This window comes from Delphinus delphis, chromosome 14 (assembly GCF_949987515.2).
Source record: "Delphinus delphis chromosome 14, mDelDel1.2, whole genome shotgun sequence".
NCBI lineage: Eukaryota > Metazoa > Chordata > Mammalia > Artiodactyla > Delphinidae > Delphinus > Delphinus delphis.
In genome coordinates this window covers 30,410,393-30,431,914 of record NC_082696.1, presented here as the reverse complement: position 1 = coordinate 30,431,914, position 21,522 = coordinate 30,410,393, and positions in this window count along the sequence as shown.

Here is a 21,522-nt window from a genome sequence, read left to right as displayed (position 1 = left end):
TCAACTTTATAAACAGCATCTACAAAACCAAAAAACCCTACAACAAAGATATCCTTAGTGATAAAAAGACTAAATGCTTTCCCCCTAAGATCAGGGGAAAGCTAGGATGTCTGCTCTGACTGCCTTTATTCAAATAGTGCTGGAAGTTCTACTCAATGCAATACAGCAAGAAAAGGAGATAAAAACCATACAGAACATAATACCCAAAAAAGTGAAACACTTAGGTATAAACCTACAAAATATGTACAAGATCTGTATGGGGGAAACTGCAAAACTCTGGTGAATGAAATTTTTTTTTAAAGGACTAAATAAGTGGAGAGTAGTCCACATTCACCGATAGGAAGACAATACTGCCAAGATGCCAGTTCTCCCCAAATTCATCTATGGATTCATTGCAACCCCAATCAAAATTTCAGCAAATTATTTTGTGGATATCGACAAAGTGATTCTAAAGAGAGGTAAAAGACCAGGAAGAGCCAACACAGTACTGAAGGAAAAGAATAAGTCAGAGGACTGACACTACTCAACTTCAAGATTTACTGTAAGCTACAGTAATCAGGAGAGTGTGGTAAATAGATAAATATAGACATACCTCAGAGATATTGAAGGTTCAGTTTTAGACCACTGTAATAAAGTAAATATCACAATAAAGTGAATCACGTGAATTTTTTCATTTCTCAGTGCATACAAAAGTTGTCTTTACACTATACTGTAGTCAATTAAGTGTACAATAACATTATGCCTTAAAATGTATATACCTTAATTTAAAAATACTTTATTGCTAAAAAATGCTAACCATCATCTGAGCCTTCAGTGAGTCATAGCAGTAACATCAAATATCACTAATCACAGATCACCATGACAAATATAATAATAATAAAGAAGTTTGACATATTGTGAGAATAACCAAAATGAAACATAGAGACATGAGGTGAGCAAATGCTGTTGGGAAAATTGTGCGAATAGACTTTCTCAACACAGGGGTGCCACAAACCTTCAATCGTAAAAAATTCAATACCTTGGAAGTATAGTAAAACTAAGTGCAATAAATCTACAGGTATGCCTGGAGATCATTGGAACAGAATAGAGAGCCCAGAAAGATACACACACAAATATAGTCAAACGATCTTTGACAAAGGAATAAAGGCAATATAATGGAGCAAAAAACGTGCTAGAACAACTGGGCATCCACATGAGAAAAATGAATTCTAGACACAGACCTTACACCCTTCACAAAAGTTAACTCCAAATGGATCATAGACACAAATATAAAACACAGAACTATAAAACTCCTAGAAGATAACATAGGAGAACATCTAGATGACCTTGGGTATGGTGATGACTTTTTAGATACAACATCAAAGGCACAATCCATGGAAAAAATAATTGAAAAGCTGGACTTCATTTAAAATTAAAAACTTCTGCACTGTGCAAGACAATGACAAGGGAATGAAAAGACAAGTCACGGACTAGGAGAAAATATTTTCAAGAGACACATCTGATAAAGGACTGTTATCCAAAATATACAAAGAACTCTTAAAACTCAACAATAAGAAAACAACTCAATTTCTTTAAATGGGCCAAACAACTGACGCCTCGGCAAGGAAGATATTCAGTTACCAATTAAACATATGAAAATATGCCCCATATCGTATGTCATCAAGGTAATGCTAATTAAAACAACGATGAGATACCACTACATATCTAGCAGAATGGCTAAAATCCAGAACAGTAACAGCACCAAGAGCTGGTGAGGATGTGAAGCAACAGGAACTCTCATTCACTGCTGGTGGGAATGAAAACTAGTACAGCCACTTTGAAAGACAGTTGTTTCTTACATAACTAAATATACTTTTACCATACAATCCAGCAATTGCACTCTCTGGTATTTACCCAAAGAGTTAAAAACGTATGTTCACACAAAAACCTGCACACAGATGATTATAGCAGCTTTATTCATAATTGCCAAAATTTGGAGGCAACCAAGATGTCCTTCAGTAGGTGAATGAATAAATAATCTGTGGTACATCCAGACAATGGGCTGGTATTCAGCTCTAAAAAGAAATGAGCTATCAAGCCATGAAAAGACATGGAGGAACCTTAAATGCATATTATTAAGTGAAAGAAGCCGATCTGTAAAGGCTACATACTGTGTGATTCCAACTGTACAATATTCTGTAAATAACAAAGCTAAGGAAACAGTAAAAAAAAAAAAAAAAAATCAATAGTTACCAGGGGTTTCAGGGTGAAAGGCTGAATAGGCAGAGCACAGAGGATTTTTAGGACAGTGAAAATACATAATACTATAGTAATGGATATATATCATTATGCACTTGTCCAGACCCATAGAATATATAACACCAAGAGTGAATGCTAAGGTAAACTATGGACTTTTGGGTGATTATGATGTGTCAACGTAGGTTCATCAGTTGTAGCAAATGTACCCTGTGGTGAGGGATGTTGATAATGGGGTAGACTTTGCATGTGTTACGGGCAGGGGGTATATGAGAAATCTCTGCACCTTCCTCAGTTTTGCTGTGAATCTAAAACTGCTCTGAAAAAAGTCTTAAACCATACAGACCATAAAGAAAAGAATAAAACTACCCCTATTTGTAGATGACATGATTGTCGGTGTAGAAAATCCCAAGGAATCTATTAAAAACTACTAGACCTGTTAAGTGAGTTCAGCAAGATTGCAGGATACAATAAACATGTAAAAGTAGATTGTAATTGTACATACTAACAATGAACACATGGACATCAAAATTAAAAATACAATGGCATTTTTGGTCCCTCCAAAAAAAAAAGAAATGTTTGGGTCTAAGCATGTACAGGACCTATAAGCTGAAAACTATAAAATGCTGATGAAAGAATTCAAAGATATAAATATAGAACCATATTGTGTTCATGAATTGGAAGACTCAACATAGTAAAGATGTTAGTTTCCCACAGATTTCTATACAGGTTTAAGACAATTTCTATCAAATTCCAAGCAAAGATTTTATGTAGCTAGGGACATGATTATTCTAAACCTTATATGGAAAGGCAAAGGAACTAGAATAGCTAAGACGATTTTTAAAAAGAGTAAAATGGGAAGAACTCTCTCCCTTATTTCAAGACTTATTATGTAGTGACAGTAATTAAAATAGTGTGATATTGGTAGAGAATATACACACAGATCAAGGCAATAGAATAAAGAACCCAGAAATAGACCCACATAATTACACCAAACTGGTTTTTGGCAAAAGAGCAAAAGCAATACCGTAGAAGGAGGACAGCATTTTCAATAAGTGGTACGGGAGTGATTGGATGTCTGTAGGCAAAGAAAAAAAAAAGAACTTAGACCTAATCCTCACACCTTATATAAAATATAAATCAAAATGGATCATAGACTTAGTGGTAAAAAATAGAACTCTAAAACTTTTAGAAAGAAACAGAAGAGAAAAGAGAAAATCTATTTACTTTCAGACATTTGCAGACATTGTAAAAAATCAGGACACTGGAGGTACAGTTGTCTTGTACTTAAGAGAAAGAAAAAAAATTTATTTAAACCCATGGAGGATCCTCAAAATTTTTTATGAATAGATCACCTCCTGAGATTAATGGATACATTAAAAAGGCAATATAAATAAATGAATTGGGATGAATAAAATGGATAGTAATGGGATTAAAACAAAGGTTTCACCGCAGCACTACCAAAGGCTGGATGGGTCAAAGTGATCCTCTGTTGGCCCCTCAATATTAAAGGAACCTAAACAAGTCAGGTCTATTTACCCCAGTCTGGAGAAATCTGGAAAGCCAGAAGGCAGAGATTACAATGAGAAACCTGACCAACAACAGTTAGGCCAGTTAATCAAATTAAAGATGGACAAAAGGGCCAGGATCCCTCGGCTTGACCCCTCACCAAAGCCTTTTGCACAAGAGTAAGTAAAATGGTCAAGGGGTAGAAAAGAGGGGTTTCCAGGACTCCTTGATATGGGAACCCCACAAAGTGTGACATCAAAACCCACTGGTGGAGCTCTGACTCTGGCTACAATTAGGGTGGAAGAATATAGAAATATAAGTGTTGATAGAATTATGAAAATTGGAATGTTTAAATAGGCTTTATGTTAAGAAGTTATGCCAACTTTTGTTTGAATGTTTTATGGGAATAGATATTATGTCTGGCTGGAAACACTTTCCCCACCCAATACTGTAAAACGAAAACCTATTCATGAAATCCTAATGGAGGCTATAGTTAGCAATGTAAGAGTTGATGGAATTAAGGTAAAAAGTTTATAGGAGAATTGGTATATTTGAACAGGCTTTATAAAATAATTGCATTTCTTTTACCTGATTATATTATGGACATGGACATTGTATCTCACTGGGAGATGTTTCCTCTACCTAGTATTGTAAAACAGAAGGTGTGTAAATCTGCCCCTCATGCAATAATAATAGGACATGCTAAAGGGAACCAACAAAATTGCCTGAGCAGAACATAAAAATCATTTGATTTACATCTTAGTTAGAAATCTCCTTGATGTAAAGAAGCAAATCGAAGATATTGGGTGGGTGCATCAACTATCCGTCACATATGTCATTTAAGTTACATCTTACAAATCTTTGCAAAATTATAAATGCAGCTCTAGAGGCAGGTCAAATTCCACCCACTCCTTCACATCTATCACCAATTTATCTCCCAATTTATCTCAGCCTCTCCAGGAACTTTTATCTAGACCATCTACAATTCCTAAGACTGAAGAAGAAGAAGGGACAGGGGAGGTGGTTTTTTAAAAATACAAACTGCTGTAGAAGCACCCTTGTCCAAAAATCTAGTTGCAGGAAAATTTTAGAACAAAAACTGTAAGGTCTCTGTATCTGTCTGTATGTCATGTGTGTCTTATTTATACATGTATTAGAGATGTGTGGGTTTTTTTCTACGTTCAGATGGTATTGCTAAAAGTAATTTGTAAAAGAGTTCTATTTAATTGTCTTAAACAAACAAGCACTTATATATACATTAAATTCTCAGAAAATGTAATAGACACTAACCTAAATGCTTTTCAAGTTCAGATGATCCAGGATTACTCTTTAGTAAGTAAAAGCTAGTTTATGTTTTTTGGTTTAATTAATATAGACATGTCTTTAGTGTTACCAACATTATGTATACTACTTTTATTCAATCTAGGTTACTAAAAGTCAGATAAGCTCATATTATCTCTTACAAAATTTGTCCGCCAGAAAAATAACTTAGGATGATGACTGAAGTTGTATAATGTCTAATGAAGTTTTTTTGTAGGTAACTAAACATGATTGTTAAAAGCAAATAAATTAAATAAATGTAAATGAGTTGAGCGTTTTTATGTGAACGTTTCAGCAATGATTGTTTTATGATATTTCTACTTAAATAGTTTCCCAAATCTCTTTGGCGACATACACCCTTCAAATTTTGCTAAATTAAGTTGAACAATGAGTTGTTACATTCATTGAATATCTAGATCATTCCCCAATAAGATGAGAAACTGAAATATTAATTACTGAACATAGGCTTCCGTTTACAGAGAAGCTAAAGATATTCGGGAGTATTAGTAAACATGTTTGAGCTGTGCTGTGAAATTTTCTATGAGAAAGCACATATTTCCAGAAATTATAAAAAGTATTTATGTTTGCCAGTATACAGAATGCTAATACAAAAGACAGTTCATAGAAATGAAAGGTTTCTAAGGGTAAACAAGGAAGCATCTTCATATGCAAGGAAAATAGGATGTGTGTTCTCGGTAAATGAAGATCTATGAAAAGGAATCTTTGGAAAGACATTTTATATGTGGTCAGGACTGGATAAAATTGGAATGAATATAATTAAGTAAATGAGTTTTAATATCAAAAGTAAACTGGTGCAAAATTGGAATTTGGTTTTCTCTACATTAAAAGGACAATTTGTTTTCTATTGGTCTGCTCTTGATAATAACAGATTATAAAAGGTTTCTCTTTACCCTTAAGTAACCTGCCTAGAAAAAAGGAAAGATCTTGTATCTTGTCAAAATAATCACTTAACGTTCTGTGTTGTCTTTATCAGTCCTTTGATTACTTAAGTAAACCTAGTCGTCTCGATACTAAAAGAGCTATGTTTTACTCAGAACTATATAACCTTCTATATCTGCCTATGAAGTCTTTAATCGTTATTTTGGTTAAATGGGTAAGCATTGTTTCAATTGACCTATTATTCTATTTGACGATTTTAAAACATTTTTGATGTTTTAACAAATTTCCAAAATCAAGCTCTAAATGAAGTCTTTTTGATTTAGAACTAACTTTGATATATGAGACATTTCAGAGGCCTCTGAAATATCTCAAAGATTTGTTTTCTCTCCTTACGAAAAAGAGATATATAGGTATGTGTTATAAGTGTTCCAGAAATTGTGTGAAATTCCTGAAAGTCTGATGTATCCTGGCATAAAATGTTGTCTGTCATCAAAATTGGGGCTCACACTGAAAGGACTGACCCTAGCTGACTTTAATGCAAAGGCAGCAGCAACATACTGTTGCCATCTTGATGTTTTTGTAGCATGGCAACAATCTCCTCCTGAATCAGGGATATTACGATGGGAAACAATTGCTGTAAATTAAACAAACAGTCAGGACTGTGGGAAACAGAGGACAGCCCCTTCGTTCTTCCCAGCTCCCTGGTAAACACCATTTTTTTGTTTTTCCTTTCCTTCACCCACTATAGTGTATTTAAGATAGCACAAATTGGAAATAGATATTGGTGGGGAGAATTCCAGAAAATTTAAAAAATAGTCTACCAGCAAAGTCTGACCCAGCAGAGGCCTCAGATCTTCTGCCTCTGGACCCTTTGAATACCTTTGAATACCACTTAATATGGGTTATCAATATGTTCTTGTTATTGTATGTGTTTTCTAGATAGGTTGAAGTCTGCTCTTGCCAGAAGGCTGATACCCTCACAGTGGCAAAGAAACTATTAGAAAATGTGTTTCCCACTTGGGGTATATTTTCCACAATCTCCAATGATCAAAATACCCACTTCACTGGGCAAATCATATGAGCCTTAGCAAACACCTTGCAAACTTCTTGGAATTATCACTATCCCTATCACCCTCAAACATCAGACAAGGTTGACAGAACTAATGGTTGGTAAATTATACCTTTATAAGCAGAATTGAAACATTTATTTTTTTTCTCCCTACTTGATCCCTCCAGAATTTAGAAACGTTCAGTGAGTAGTCTTGCTTTTATGACAATAGTTATTTGCATAAGTTCAATAAGAATCTGTTCTCCTTATAACAGGACACAACTGAAAATTGGTTATATTGGGCTTCCCTGGTGGTGCAGTGGTTGAGAGTCTGCCTGCCAATGCAGGGGACATGGGTTCGTGCCCTGGTCCGGGAAGATCCCTCATGCCGCGGAGCGGCTGGGCCCCTGACCCATGGCCGCTGAGCCTGTGCGTCCCGAGCCTGTGCTCCGCAACGGGAGAGGCCACAGCAGTGAGAGGCCCGCGTATCACCAAAAAAAAAAAAAAAAAAAAAAAATTGGTTATATTACCAAGACTTTAGCTGAAATGTCAGATTTAAGAGAATGCATAAACTCAGATATGACCAGAGAGCTTTAAGGAACTAAGCAACTAAGATTGACTTTATGGAGCCAATAAAGCTCCTTGGAAAAACAGCCTGGTACCTTGCAGGGTTCCCAGCAGCCTTACCAGGTGAGTAAGGAAGGTCACTTCCTAGCAGATGCAGGCCTCAGGATATTTTAGGGACCTTGAGAAAGGAGACATTCACTCAAATCTGTAGGTATTGCAAACAAAGTCTGATTGTAAGTTGTTGGCTTGGCTTTTCTGGCCTCGAGAAGCCTAGGTCAAATTATATACTTTATCAGACACGCCAAGTCTTAACATGAAAATAGTACAACCAGAATTAGCCACAAGCAATACCAGAAGGCCAGAGTAAGCAACACAATCTGGCCCAGACTTCCATTTCATCCACCACAGTTGTACCAAGCAAGACTCTGAACCAATATTTATATATGACGCATAGGGGATGCCTTAGGACAGCCGACAAAGGAGGAAAGGAGCAAATCTGACTTATGAACTGTCATCCCAGTATGTGTGCATGAACTAAAAATGGATTGGAACTTCTCTCCATGGTGGGGGGAAATCTTTCTGATAGGCAGACTCCATGGTGCAACTGATTGCCTTCTTTTGGTGAAAAGAGAATGGCCCAAGATTAAAATCTATGCGAATTCATGGGAGGCAAATAGCTTGGGAGGAGAAAGGTGGAGAGATCACAGGCAACGAGCTCTGCAGTCATGGTATGTGGATGGATGAATGGGAGAAGGCACAAAGTGTGGAGATCTTTGCATGCGTGTTACCAGAGGGCATCTACTCTGGAATAGGCATTGAACAACCAAGTAATTACAGTAGACAAAATGTCAGCTAGTCCACGTCAGCCATCTCTCTGTCATCTGAGATCACAGCGTTGGAACACCAGGCACAACGAACAGAGAAACCATGGTGTCCAGAGACGGAGGCTTTACATGGGTCTAACTACATGAGCTCCCATTTACTAAGAATGGCAAGAGAGACCAAAACTAACTCCCACATACAGCACCATCCCTTCAGGAGGCCGACCAGCCACCTGGTGGCAAGTTGAATACATGGAACTCTTTCCATCCTGGAAGAGAACCCATTCATTTTGAATGAACACTTCTTGCATCTCTACATATTCTAGATACGGATTTGCCTTTCCTGTCTGAAGAACCTCAGGCAGCACCCTTATCCATATGATTACAGAAAGTTTAATCCACCTGCATGGAATCCCGTATGATATTGCATCAGTCTAAGGCACTAGTCTTAACCAAGGGCAGTATTTCCCCACTCCAGGGCATATTTGGCGATGCCTGCAGACATGGTTAGTTCTCACCACTGGGAGGATGCTACTGACATCTAGTGGCTAGCGCCCAGGGTTGCTGCTAAACATCTTAATGTACAGGACGACTCTCCATAACAAAGAATTATCTCACCCAAAGTGTCAATATGCCACTGTTCAGAAATCCTTGACTAAGATACTCACGTTATAGCGAAGGAGGTGCAACTGTGGGCCCATGATCATGAGATCCTCTGGTCCTGTCATGTACCACAGCATCCAAAACAGCTGGCATTGAAGAGCAATAGAATAGCTTATAGATGGCGTAGAAAAGGCACAAGTTCAAAAATGACACCATGCAAGGATAGGGAGTCATCTTCCAGGATGCAATACAAACTCAAATTAACAACCATTATATAGTGCTGTGCCCCATTAGTTAGACAGAATACATAGGGTCAGGAACCAAGGGATGAATGTAGGAATGATCCGGAGGGAATTTCTGCTTCATTTTTCTGAAATCTGGCCTCTGTGTGTTTACTGGTCTTAGTTCTTAATGTGGGAAACATCCACCAGGGAGATATAAGCTATGATTTATGCCTGTGTACTTCATACTTCTCATACCAAGGGGCCAGCGGGCAAGGAGAGGAACATGATATTGATAGAAGCAATTGATATGATCTTCAGGAGGAAGGCTGCTATGGCACATTGGGGCTGGGGAGGAATATGTTTGGCACTTGGTTATCTCTTAATACTTCTTTGCTCAGTTGTGTTGGTAAATAGACAAATACAGTAGCCAAGGTCTGAGAAGGGCTTGATGACCAGGGACTTGGATAATCCGAGATATGACTTTGGGTCACCTCACCAGCTAAGCCACCAAAAGCAGCACAGGTGCTAACTGTGAGAGAAGAAAATCTAGGATAAACTGTGGAAGAAGGAAACTGTACAGTGTAGCTTACTTATAATAGCAGAGTTAAACTGTAGGAGTATAAATTTGATTCATTCGTAAGCATCAAAGACTTTTTAATAGGGGAGAAATTTTGTCTTTGTTTTAGGAAAATGACTAATACTGCCACTATATTTAGGATGGATTGCGAGAGGTGGGTTCTGGAAGTCATGAGAGGTTGAGAAAGGCAAGGATTTTTAACTGTTGAGATGAGATATTGAGGGCCTGGAAAAGGGAATGGAAAAGAAGGATCAGCTCTGAGTTTTACTGAGCTGTCTATATATCCATCTGTGACTAAGCCCTTGAAAACCTAATATTCTTCATTTCTGTATATTGTAAGTCATATAAATAGAGAACATAACTGGATACACCTTATTGGAAAACCACCCCGAACGTAGTATTTTATGTTATTGAGTCATCACACTGACTCAATGTGCTAATATTCAACAATAAAACCAAAAGTGAAAACCCAGATGCCTAGGGGAAGAAAAGTTGGAAACACAAACTTCTGAGAATTAAGTAGGGTATGTTTTTGTTTTGTTTGTTTTTGCCTTTTGCTGCACAATAGGCAATTGTGATTCAGGTGCATTTGCTTATTCTGGGAGAAAAAAATCCTCCCCCTAAAACAAAAGGACCATTATATAGAGTGAGAGGTAACTGACAACACCCAACTTCGCCACGTCCATGATGGTAACAGGGTCACATTCAGGGACTGTGGACCTGACTTTGTTTCTTTTTTTCTTAAGGGCATTTTGGGAATTGTAATACTTCTCCATGTTCTAAAGCATCATTTGTCCAGGGGAGAGGGCTTGGGTGTCAGCATAGAGAGATGTAGGGGTTTCTAAAATGGTCACTTTGAGAGTCACTTCATAATATATTTGTCAGCATGTCTTTCTCCCAGTTCTGGTTTTGTTACCTTCGCTCTGTTTTCAATATAAACAGTGGTGCAAAGGGAGCTATCTTCCTGCTGCTCAAAATAACTACTTAGTTGGGTAAAATTTATAATGTTGGATTCTACTTTTAGCCAGGAAATGCAAACAAAGCTTGGAGACTGCTTGTTCCCTGACCCCAAATTCATTTCATGTTGCTATAGTATCACCCCTGAGAAAATGGGCCTGCCTGTTTTCCTCCCCATAGACGCACTCAATGGGCTTTTGTCAGCTCTTGAATTATAGCATTAAAATTTAAACACTGGGGATTTAATGGAGGATTATTATGACACTCCAGTGCATTCTTTCTGTTGCCATTAGCAACAACCCAAGGATGAAATAAATTGTTTTAAGAGGTTCTATTTTCTTAAAAGATGAAGGATCTACCTTACATTCTTGGAGTTTTATAAACTGGTTTATGCAGGTTACTATTAACATGAGAAGGGTACTGGTGGTATATAATACCAATCCAATAACTGAAGAACTTGGCTCTATTAGTTCACCAATCTACAAAGAAAAGATACTTTCACAGGCCCCCAGAAGATGAACTTCAATCTGCTGCTCCCAAACGCATTCTCCACTGTCTGGAAGACGTGCAAAGGGAACAGCACAGCGTTCTCCAACTCAAATCCTTCAAAGTGCTGTGGGAATAAAAGAATCCCCGCCAAAAGCCCCAGAGAGATCTGTCTGTCTGTATGGTATGGTAATGACCGAGGCTAGTCCAGAGGGGCTTCTGGGAGAAACTCAGCTATTGAAACCTAATGAATAGAACTGAGAATTTCTTGTTACAATACTAGTTGTTTCTTTGATTGGTCATAACCTTGTATCTAAGAAGACATCAAAATAAATAATGAAAGCAAGATATTGTTGGATTGGCCTTTGAATTTCCGTTGGAGTATATATTCTGAAAATTTTTCTTATAGGTAAATTTGCATCTAGATTTATTTTCTCTGCCAGACATCTGCATTTCTAGTTGTGTGTCATTTTTACCTCTTCCCTGTTCCAATGTCAGCATCCAGGTTTATATTCAGGATTGTATCTTTCTTTTCAGCAACAGAGATTACAATAATTTTTGTTGTTCTCTCAGTTACCAAAATATGGATATAGCCTTTCTTCTCCTATATTCTTGCTGTCAAATGCTTTTAAAATATTTCAAAATTTTTTTGTCTTTGGAATAAATTTAAGTTCATGGTAGAAATAATACAAGATTAGTAATAGGCTGTAAATAAATAAACAGTCCTTTGGGTTTTTTCACCACCCAGAGATAATACCTGTTAACCTAAGTGTGATTGTTTATATATGGCAATGAAAGTAAGTCTTATTTTCACCAAAGTCTTTCAGGGCTCCCTGTCCTTTTCTCAAAAGCAATCCTATTACCAGTGTCTTGTGTTTCCATTCAGAGGTAGTCCATGCAGACAGCTTTGTATACTCGACTTTTACATGAAAATGATACTTTCTAAGTTCTGAGCTCCTAGCTTTTCCCCATAACAGTCAATCTTGAAACCAGAATTTGTCTGTGAGAACATAGGGGTGATATTCTTATGGCACCAGAAGGTTAGGAGTTTGAAGGAGGAGACTAAGAATCTTGCTTTAAATTTGGATTTGCTGGGCTTCCCTGGTGGCGCAGTGGTTGAGAGTCCACCTGCCGATGCAGGGCACACGGGTTCGTGCCTCGGTCCGGGAGGATCCCACATGCCGCGGAGCGGCTGGGCCCGTGAGCCATGGCCGCTGAGCCTGCGCGTCCGGAGCCTGTGCTCCGCAAAGGGAGAGGCCACAACAGTGAGAGGCCCACGGACCGCAAAAAAAAAAAAAGAAAAAAGTTGCCTTTGCTAAGCAAGCCTACCATTATTTGTTAGGTTGTGTGGAGCTAGTCAATAGAGAGAAAAGGTAATGAAACATGCTTTTATTCACACTTCACATAGCACTGAGAAAATACTGTTCATAAAAACAAAAAAAAGTTAACATTATTTTTATTTGTCATGTTTTGGGTTAATTTGATACAGTTTGTCTGGAACAACTAATCTCTCTGTCCAGTCCCTAAATGAGAGATTTTTAGTAGTTCTTTGTCATTTGCTAGCAAAAACAATGTTGCAATAAATAACCTTGGAAACATGACTGTAGGCGCACGTACCAATCTGCATGTACTCTAAGTTACTAGAAATCGAATTACTTAGGTCAAAACAAAACATACAGAAACGTTCACCATAGTGAACCAGACCAGGTGTTTAGAAGCGTCTCGCTGAATTGAGGGCCCCATTCACTTCAGGAATCACACTGAGAGATGAAATTTCCCCTTGTGGGTGGCTGCCAATTTTCATGCCAGGCTAACATGTTGCTGGGGCCAAGCTGACTGTGCTCTTGAATATATTATTTTCACCTGACAAGTGAAGTTTATTAGGCCTTTCCCACCTCATGAGTCATTGAGTCCCAGTTGACCCACCCCCCCCCCCAAAAAAAATGGGAATAGCAGGCCATAGAGTCACAAGGTTTCTGTGGATCAGGTGTTAAGCTTTGCCAAGAACCTAGTAGCAAGCTATTAAATGGTTTCAAAAAAGCCTTACCTGGGCTTCCCTGGTGGCACAGTGGTTAAGAATCCGCCTACCAATACAGAGGACACGGGTTCGAGCCCTAGTCCGGGAAGATCCCACATGTGGCGGAGCAACTAAGTCTGTGAGCCACAACTACTGAGCCTGCGCGCTAGAGCCCATGCACCTACAGCCCGTGCTCCGCAACAAGAGAAGCCATTGCAATGAGAAGCCAGTGCACCACAGCAAAGAGTAGCCCCCGCTCGCCTCAACTACAGAAAAGCCCAGGTGCAGCAACGAAGACCCAGTGCAGCCAAAAATAAAAAAGCCTTACCCTGTAGCCTGCCGGAGAGGCAGTTAGTCTGAAACCTCAAAGGGCCCCTCAGGGCAGAGGCTGCTTCCCTTTGCCAAGGACCCGAATTGACTGAAACCTGTCAATGAAACTTGAGCTCAGAGGTGTCATTACTGTTGTGAGTTCTATTAGCACTTCTCTACATGCAGTTCTTCTAGGATTGGGAGAATCCCCTTGGCACTCCTGGGATGAGGAAGTACATTCAGATGTAGAAGCAGCAATAGTACATTAAATTGGCCCAAATCTCTCAACCTCCAAGATCACATTAGCTTCCTTTTCCCACTGTGAACCGTGCCCAAAATCCATTCACCGAATCTGGGTACCCACTCCCCAGGCAGGAAGAAGTAAGATGACAGCTTGAGTAGTTGTAGCCAGCAGAGCTCCCCAGCATAATAAGACTGATGTGTATGATCTTTGGTCTCTTTTGGGGACAGGGAGAGCTCTTTGTAAAGCAGCTGAGGTCAGCAGTAGAGTGGAAGAGAATAATCAGAGGGCATCAGCGGAGAGAGAAGCTCCTTGCCAGTAAACAAGGTATTGCATTCAATTTGAGCAGCTTTTGAGTAGGTGCTAGCTCAAAGCTCAACAAAAAGAACTTCTAACTATTTACTATTTTGGTCTGCCCAAAGCTCTGTGTTGAATAGCAAGGTCCTCACTGCTGACAGCAGTTATTTTGGCTTTGAGGACTCTTTCGTTCATCAGTTGCAGCCTCATTACTTTTTGGCTGAAGCTATAGGCTCGATGCCCCATTGTCATGGTAACATTTGCTCATCCACCCTCCCAGAGGAGAATGAGCGATAGCCACGGCACCGTTGGAGCAGCTTACTTTAATCCTACCTCTCACTGCTCTAAACATTTATCAACAGGCAGGACAGCAGGGAATAGTTATTACCACATCCCGCCACCCCCTGCCTAACATTTGCTGTCAGATCCCAGAGTCTTGTCGTAGTCCCAAACCTGGCCTGCAGGACCCTTGTCCTTTCTCTTCCAAAAAGGCACATCTCAATCAGCATCCCATCCTTGTCACCAAAACTGCGGAGAATTGTGATGAGTCTGCTATGTCTTCTTACTTGCAAGCTAACAAGTTAGTCAGCCACAGGCTTACGGATGCTAAAAGATGACACAAGATTCCTAAGTCAAAGGAATTTATTACTCAGAACATGGTAAACAGTATGAATATCAGCTTATTTCTGAGAGTTCCTTCTGCTCCCAAGTCCTATAGAGAAGACACAGGAGGGCCCAGATATAGCCTACATGTGTAGTGGTTTGCATTTCAAGAGAGAAACTGTTAGCATAGAGAAGGTCAATGTTTTAAAATGGGTAATAAGCATATCTGCCTTTTGCTCCAGAGAGAGATAATATCTTTATTATAGCAGACAGTAAGCATGCCTGTTCTTTGACCCAGGGGGAGACACTATCTCTATCAAGGTTATTCATTATACAAACATCCTTAAAAGGATAGTTCAGAAGGAAAAACAGTCAGTGCCTCTGTTCCCAAGATGTGCTAAACTGTGAAAGACCCATTAGAATTGTTTCCCAATACATTCCATGGTTTGGATGTACTTAGATGTATTCAACTACCCCCTCTCTACTCCTCCATTGGTGGCACTACTTTCATTAAAAACCAGTACCAGCTGCTGTAATAACCCTTATGTATTGCTTATTTATTCCTTTGGATAATTTCCCAGGGGAGTGATTAGGTAGAAGTGGATACATTTAATTTTAATATATTTTGCAGGTTTTCTCTACCAAAAGGCTGTTAAAATTAACATTTCGAGTGTCCAAGAATGACTTAGTCCCTAAAGTGGAAAAAATAAGTGATAAGCCTCATATTCTTAAATTTAATCTTTCCTAGAAAAGCAACTTAATGCAGAGACCATAGAATTTAATTAGAACTTCTTAGTCCTAATAAAATGGGCTGCTATAATAAAAATAGACTGGCTGGCTTATAAATGATGGAAATTTATTTCTCACGGTTCTGGAGGCTGGGTAGTCCAAGATCAAGGCACTGACAGATTCAGTGTCTGGTGAGAACCCACATCCTAGTTCATAGACAGCCATCCTTTCACTGTGCCCTCACATGATAGGAGAGGCGAGGGAGCTCTCTTATTAGTGTCTGTATTGTAAGGACATAAACCCCATTCATGTGGCCTCCACCTTCATGACCTAAGCACCTCCCAAATCCTCACTTTCAAATACCGTCACATTGGGGATTAGATTTCAACATATCAATTTTGGAGGGACACAGCATTCAATCTATAGCAAAGTTTAATAAGAAACCTTAAGCATAATGGTTAGACAACATATATAGCTGCTTTGAAAGGACAAAGCTCTTGTATAGCCATTGTGTCTTATCAGAAGGATAAGAAAAGTCTAGAAAATATTTGCACACTAGTTTTCATAAAATGTAATATAAATCTACATTTAGCCCATATCTTGTCATCATGAAATTTGAGTTTTTGTCTGTTTATTTTCAAAGAAAGTCAAAAGGTTTCTCTGTATTATTAAAAGATTCTAAGGACTTCTCACTGGTAATTCCAATAGTATGTCTTTTTTTTAAATAAAAAAAGTACATTTGTTAATGTAATATTTCTTATAAAACACTGTATTCACTTTTTTTTTTTTTTTTTGCGGTACGCGGGCCTCTCACTGTTGCTGCCTCTCCCGTTGCGGGGCACAGGCTCCGGACGCACAGGCTCAGCGGCCATGGCTCACGGGCCCAGCCGCTCCATGGCATGTGGGATCTTCCCGGACCGGGGCACGAACCCGCATCCCCTGCATCGGCAGGCGGACTCTCAACCACTGTGCCACCAGGGAAGCCCCTCACTTGTTTTTAATTATGTTTCTTGAATGAGATTGAGGTTACCCACTAGTCTCACGATAATTAACTCATTCTTAGACATCACTGATTTATTCTGTAACTGCTTTTGTAGTGGCTTAAACTTACTTGGTAATGTCAAAGAGGCACTGAGAACATTTGTTAAGCTTTCTACTGCTATATAATCTTGCTTATAACAAACCTTGTGATTTAACCTATTCAACTCCGACAGGCAGTAACGATTCAAGTTTTTCTCTTTAGAAAATTCTGTGTCAACAATGGGTATTATCACTTGCAATTTCTACTCAGCCAATAGAGTAAAAACAGGACCTCATTGTTGCATTAATCCACTCCAGATGAAATTCAGGTCCTCAGGATTTTTATTTATTTTTGGCAGTGAAATGTTATCTCTGATCAAAGATCACAGCAAAAGAGAACCACTGTCACTGGTGGAAGTCAATGGAATCAACAAACAATATATATAGATCTCATGGACTGCAGATATTGAAATGTTTAGATCTAAGACATGTATAAAATACTTAAAAATGGAAAGTAAAATGTTTCTTAAGATAGCAGATGGATTTCAACAAAATACAACTGTTAAGGATGAAACTATAATCTTTGGTATAATCTTGAACCATCTCTCTGGTTCTCCACAGCTGAGAAATGGTCTCTGCTTTTAAGAACTGGTATGATCAGATTGGGTCCACTGGATAATCCAGGAAAACCTTGCCACCTCAAGATCCTTAATGTTAATCACATTGGCAAAGTCCCTTTTCCCAAGTAACAGAATGTTCACAGGTTCCAGTTATTAGGACATGGACATCTTTTGAAGGGCCATTATTCTGCCTATCACACCCAACAAGCATATATGAAAAAAGAAAATTAGAGATCATCAACATATGTGCAATATATATGCAAGTATTCTAGACAATATTTTGGCAACAAATACTTTGGGACTCTTAATTCATGATCATATTATGATCAAGAAATTTAACAACGTTAACTAGCTTAGAAAAACCTATGAATGTAATTCACTCTTTTAAGAAAAAAAGGCATTATATAATAATCTCAGTAGGTAGAGAAAATACTTGCTAAAATTCAACAATTATTTATGATCTTAAAAACTCATAGTAAATGAGGAGAAAAAGATAATTTCCACAATCTGATAAAAGAGTTCAACAGAAAACCTACACTAAACACCAACCTTTGAGGTAAAATATTAAAAGTGCTCCATTTAAAGTCAGAAATAAGTAGACCACTCCCATTCAACATGGAAGTCTAAGACTGTCAAGTAAGACAAAAAGAAAGATAAGTTCTAAGGTTTGGGGGGAAAAACCTAAAATCTTTATAATTCACAGATAAAAAATTGCAAAGAATCAACATAATTAATAAAACAATATGGTCAGGTGCTTGAAAAACTTAATGTATAAAAAACTGTATATAGTTACAATAAAGCATTAGAAAATGTAATTTTAAAAAAGATACCATTTGTTATATCAACACAAAGTATAAGATGCATAGAAACATATCTAAGGAAAATGTATAAGGCCTTTATGGAGAAAACTTTTAAATACTATTAAGAGACATTAAGGAAAACCTAAATAAATTAAAAACTTTGCCACCTTCAAAAAAGACTTTTCCTATCATAAAAAAGTCAGTATCCCTAGCTATTAGGGATATATCATCTAGAGAAATCTTTTCATATATGTCCTCGATCTTGAGACAGGCATAGTAATCTTCTAACAGCTTTATTCATATAACAAAAAAATACCTGAAACTTAAATGACAATGAACAGAAGATATTATAAATAAATAGGAATATATAGTGACACAGTGGACCAGGATATAGGAGTGCAAACAATGAAGCCTTGAAGCACATGTAGGAAACAAGTGATTAAATATTACGTATCATATGATTCAATTTTATAAGACTCAAAAAAAAAAAGAAAAATTAAACTATTCACCTGTTAAGAAATATATTTTGGGAAACTTTAAGAAGTGAACAATAAACTGAAAAGTCAAGAGAGTGGTTACCTTTAGGGATAGGAAGATGAGATTTGGAGAAATACACAAGCATACACAGGTATTTCCAAAGCTATTGATAATATTCTAGCTCATGTATCTGAATACGGATTCACTGTTTTTATTTTATTATGCTTCATAACATATGTTACATACATTTTATATAGATTAAGTACAATATGATAAAAATTTTAGAAATTGTGTATTATAAGAGGAACAAAATTATTGCAATAAAACACAAAAACAACTACAATGTTCTTGCCATCAATGATAACCTTGGTTAATATTTTAGTGTATTTCCTTCTAGTACACACATGCACACACACATTTCCCGTTTTATTTTCTAAATAAGGTCATATTATTTAGACAATTAGATATTTTCTCTTTTTATTAACATTATTGTGAACCTTTTTTTCCCTTAAATAGTACTTTAAGACATAACTTCTAAAGACTATGTTATTTCCCATCATCTGAATCATTATAGCTTATTTATCCAGCACACCAATTTTGACACTGACATTGTGTTCTTTTATTCTTGTATTGTTGTGACTGTTATGAACACTCTTATACTCAGTCCTTCGTACATACAACCTTGATTAATTCCTTAGTGTAAATTTCTAGAAATAGAATTGCTGAATCAAAGTATACAGATTTAAGAGGTCAAATTGACCTTTACTTTAGGCTGTACCCTTAAGTATGAGTCAAAGCTTTCCCTCTCCCACATACTGTGGTATTAAATACCACAATGTAGATTCTGGGATGAATAATAAACCTAGTCAGTGGAGAAATCAACATACCATTTCCTCATCTTTCTCTCTTCGTCCTTTTTGTGCTCCATTCATATATATAAACAAACCACTACAGGTCATCAAGTATTGGGAGAAAACCAACAAGAATAAAGAAGGAAACCAAGAACCAAGGAAAAAAGAGAAGTCTTCTGAAAGGGAAATTTAAAATAATCATCCTCAACAAGATTCCAGAAAACATTGTATCAGTAAAACCAAACTATGCTGCTATGAAAAAAGAAAAGCCAGAGAACCAAAAGTTTTCTTGGAATTTAGAACTTTTATGCTTCTAGAAATAAACATATTTTAAAACCATGATTGTGGAAATAAAGTTATTCATAAAAAGGATGAATAAAAGAATAGTCCTGGTAGAAGATCTAGTCACATCAAGGAAAATTTCTCAGAATGAGAAGCAAAAAGATAGAGATAAAAATTAGATGATTGATGTGAAAATATTTTGGATGTTATTAAACAATTACACATATAAAAATAGCATTAGTTGCTGGAGAGGGTGTGGAGAAAAGGGAACACTCTTGCACTGCTGGTGGGAATGTGAATTGGTTCAGCCACTATGGAGAACAGTATGGAGGTTCCTTAAAAAACTACAAATAGAACTACCATATGACCCAGCAATCCCACTACTGGGCATATACCCTGAGAAAACCAAAATTCAAAAAGAGTCATGTACCAAAATGTTCATTGCAGCTCTATTTACAATAGCCCGGAGATGGAAACAACCTAAGTGCCCATCATCGGATGAGTGGATAAAGAAGATGTGGCATATATATACAATGGAATATTACTCAGCCATAAAAAGAAACGAAATTGAGCTATTTGTAATGAGGTGGATGGACCTACAGTCTGTCATACAGAGTGAAGTAAGTCAGAAAGAAAAAGACAAATACCGTATGCTAACACATATATATGGAATTTAAGGGAAAAAAATGTCATGAAGAACCTAGGGGTAAGACAGGAATAAAGACACAGACCTACTAGAGAACGGACTTGAGGATATGGGGAGGGGGAAGGGTGAGCTGTGACAGGGCGAGAGAGAGCCATGGACATATATACACTAACAAACGAAAGGTAGATAGCTAGTGGGAAGCAGCCGCATGGCACAGGGATATCGGCTCGGTGCTTTGTGACAGCGTGGAGGGGTGGGATAGGGAGGGTGGGAGGGAGGGAGATGCAAGAGGGAAGAGATATGGGAACATATGTACATGTATAACTGATTCACTTTGTTATAAAGCAGAAACTAACACACCATTTTAAAGCAATTATACCCCAATAAAGATGTTAAAAAAAATAGCATTAGTAATGGGTAGTAGAATGCAATACACAATGGAAGAATTCTAAATATCTGGACAGAAATTTGGGGCAAATGTATTCACCTAATATATAAATATGTGAGTATAACCATGTGTGTATCTGGTTAAACAGTTAAGTTGTGTAATAAGCCCAAATCAGTTTTTCTTTCAGAAAACACATTTTATTATAGAATTATTTCTCAGCATAGTGGAAATCTCATAGATTCCTAGAAATCACAAGATGCAATTTCACACAGGCTGAGAATGTGGGTAGCATGGAGTTTCATGCATATTCTGATACTTCTGTGCTTACAGAAAAGCAATGCTTGGGTCATTAGAAAGAAGGGCCAGTTTTTTCAACTCCTTCAAGTGTTCAGATTTACAAGGATTCTGAATAGTTTTCATTTCATCCCAAACCAATTTTCCTTTTTAGTGGCTTTGAAACCAAATAGCACAGAATTTCATTTGCAAGTCAAGCTCCCTGTAATGCATTTTGGTTTTTGTTATTATGCAATTTGAGTGTCTGCAGAAGGATTTTTCACAAAGACTTGTGCTTCCTACAAGATATAAATGCTCAGCTTGATGGCCCCAATCTCCTAAAATAAGACCCCAAACACCACTGAAACCTAACAATAATGCCAAGAAGTCCACTAATACCCATCCTTTTAAACCACAGAGACATGCTATTCAGTAAAAAGCACCTTTAGCCTAGTCTCACTCTTAGCAACAAGAACTTAGGTTGGTGGACACACCATTTCCTACAGAATGAGGATACCTAAAACCACTGACTAAAGTTGTCAACTCCAGAAATGCGGGTTAGTTATGGAGAAAATAAAAATATTAAATAAAGTGACTCTGATAAATATTGACTTTCTGGCAAGTTTGGATCTCTTCATGCTAAATAAAAATATGAGGTTTCTTAGTGACACTTGATCTATGAAGTCATCTCCAATAATGTTATAATACATTGGACGAGAAAT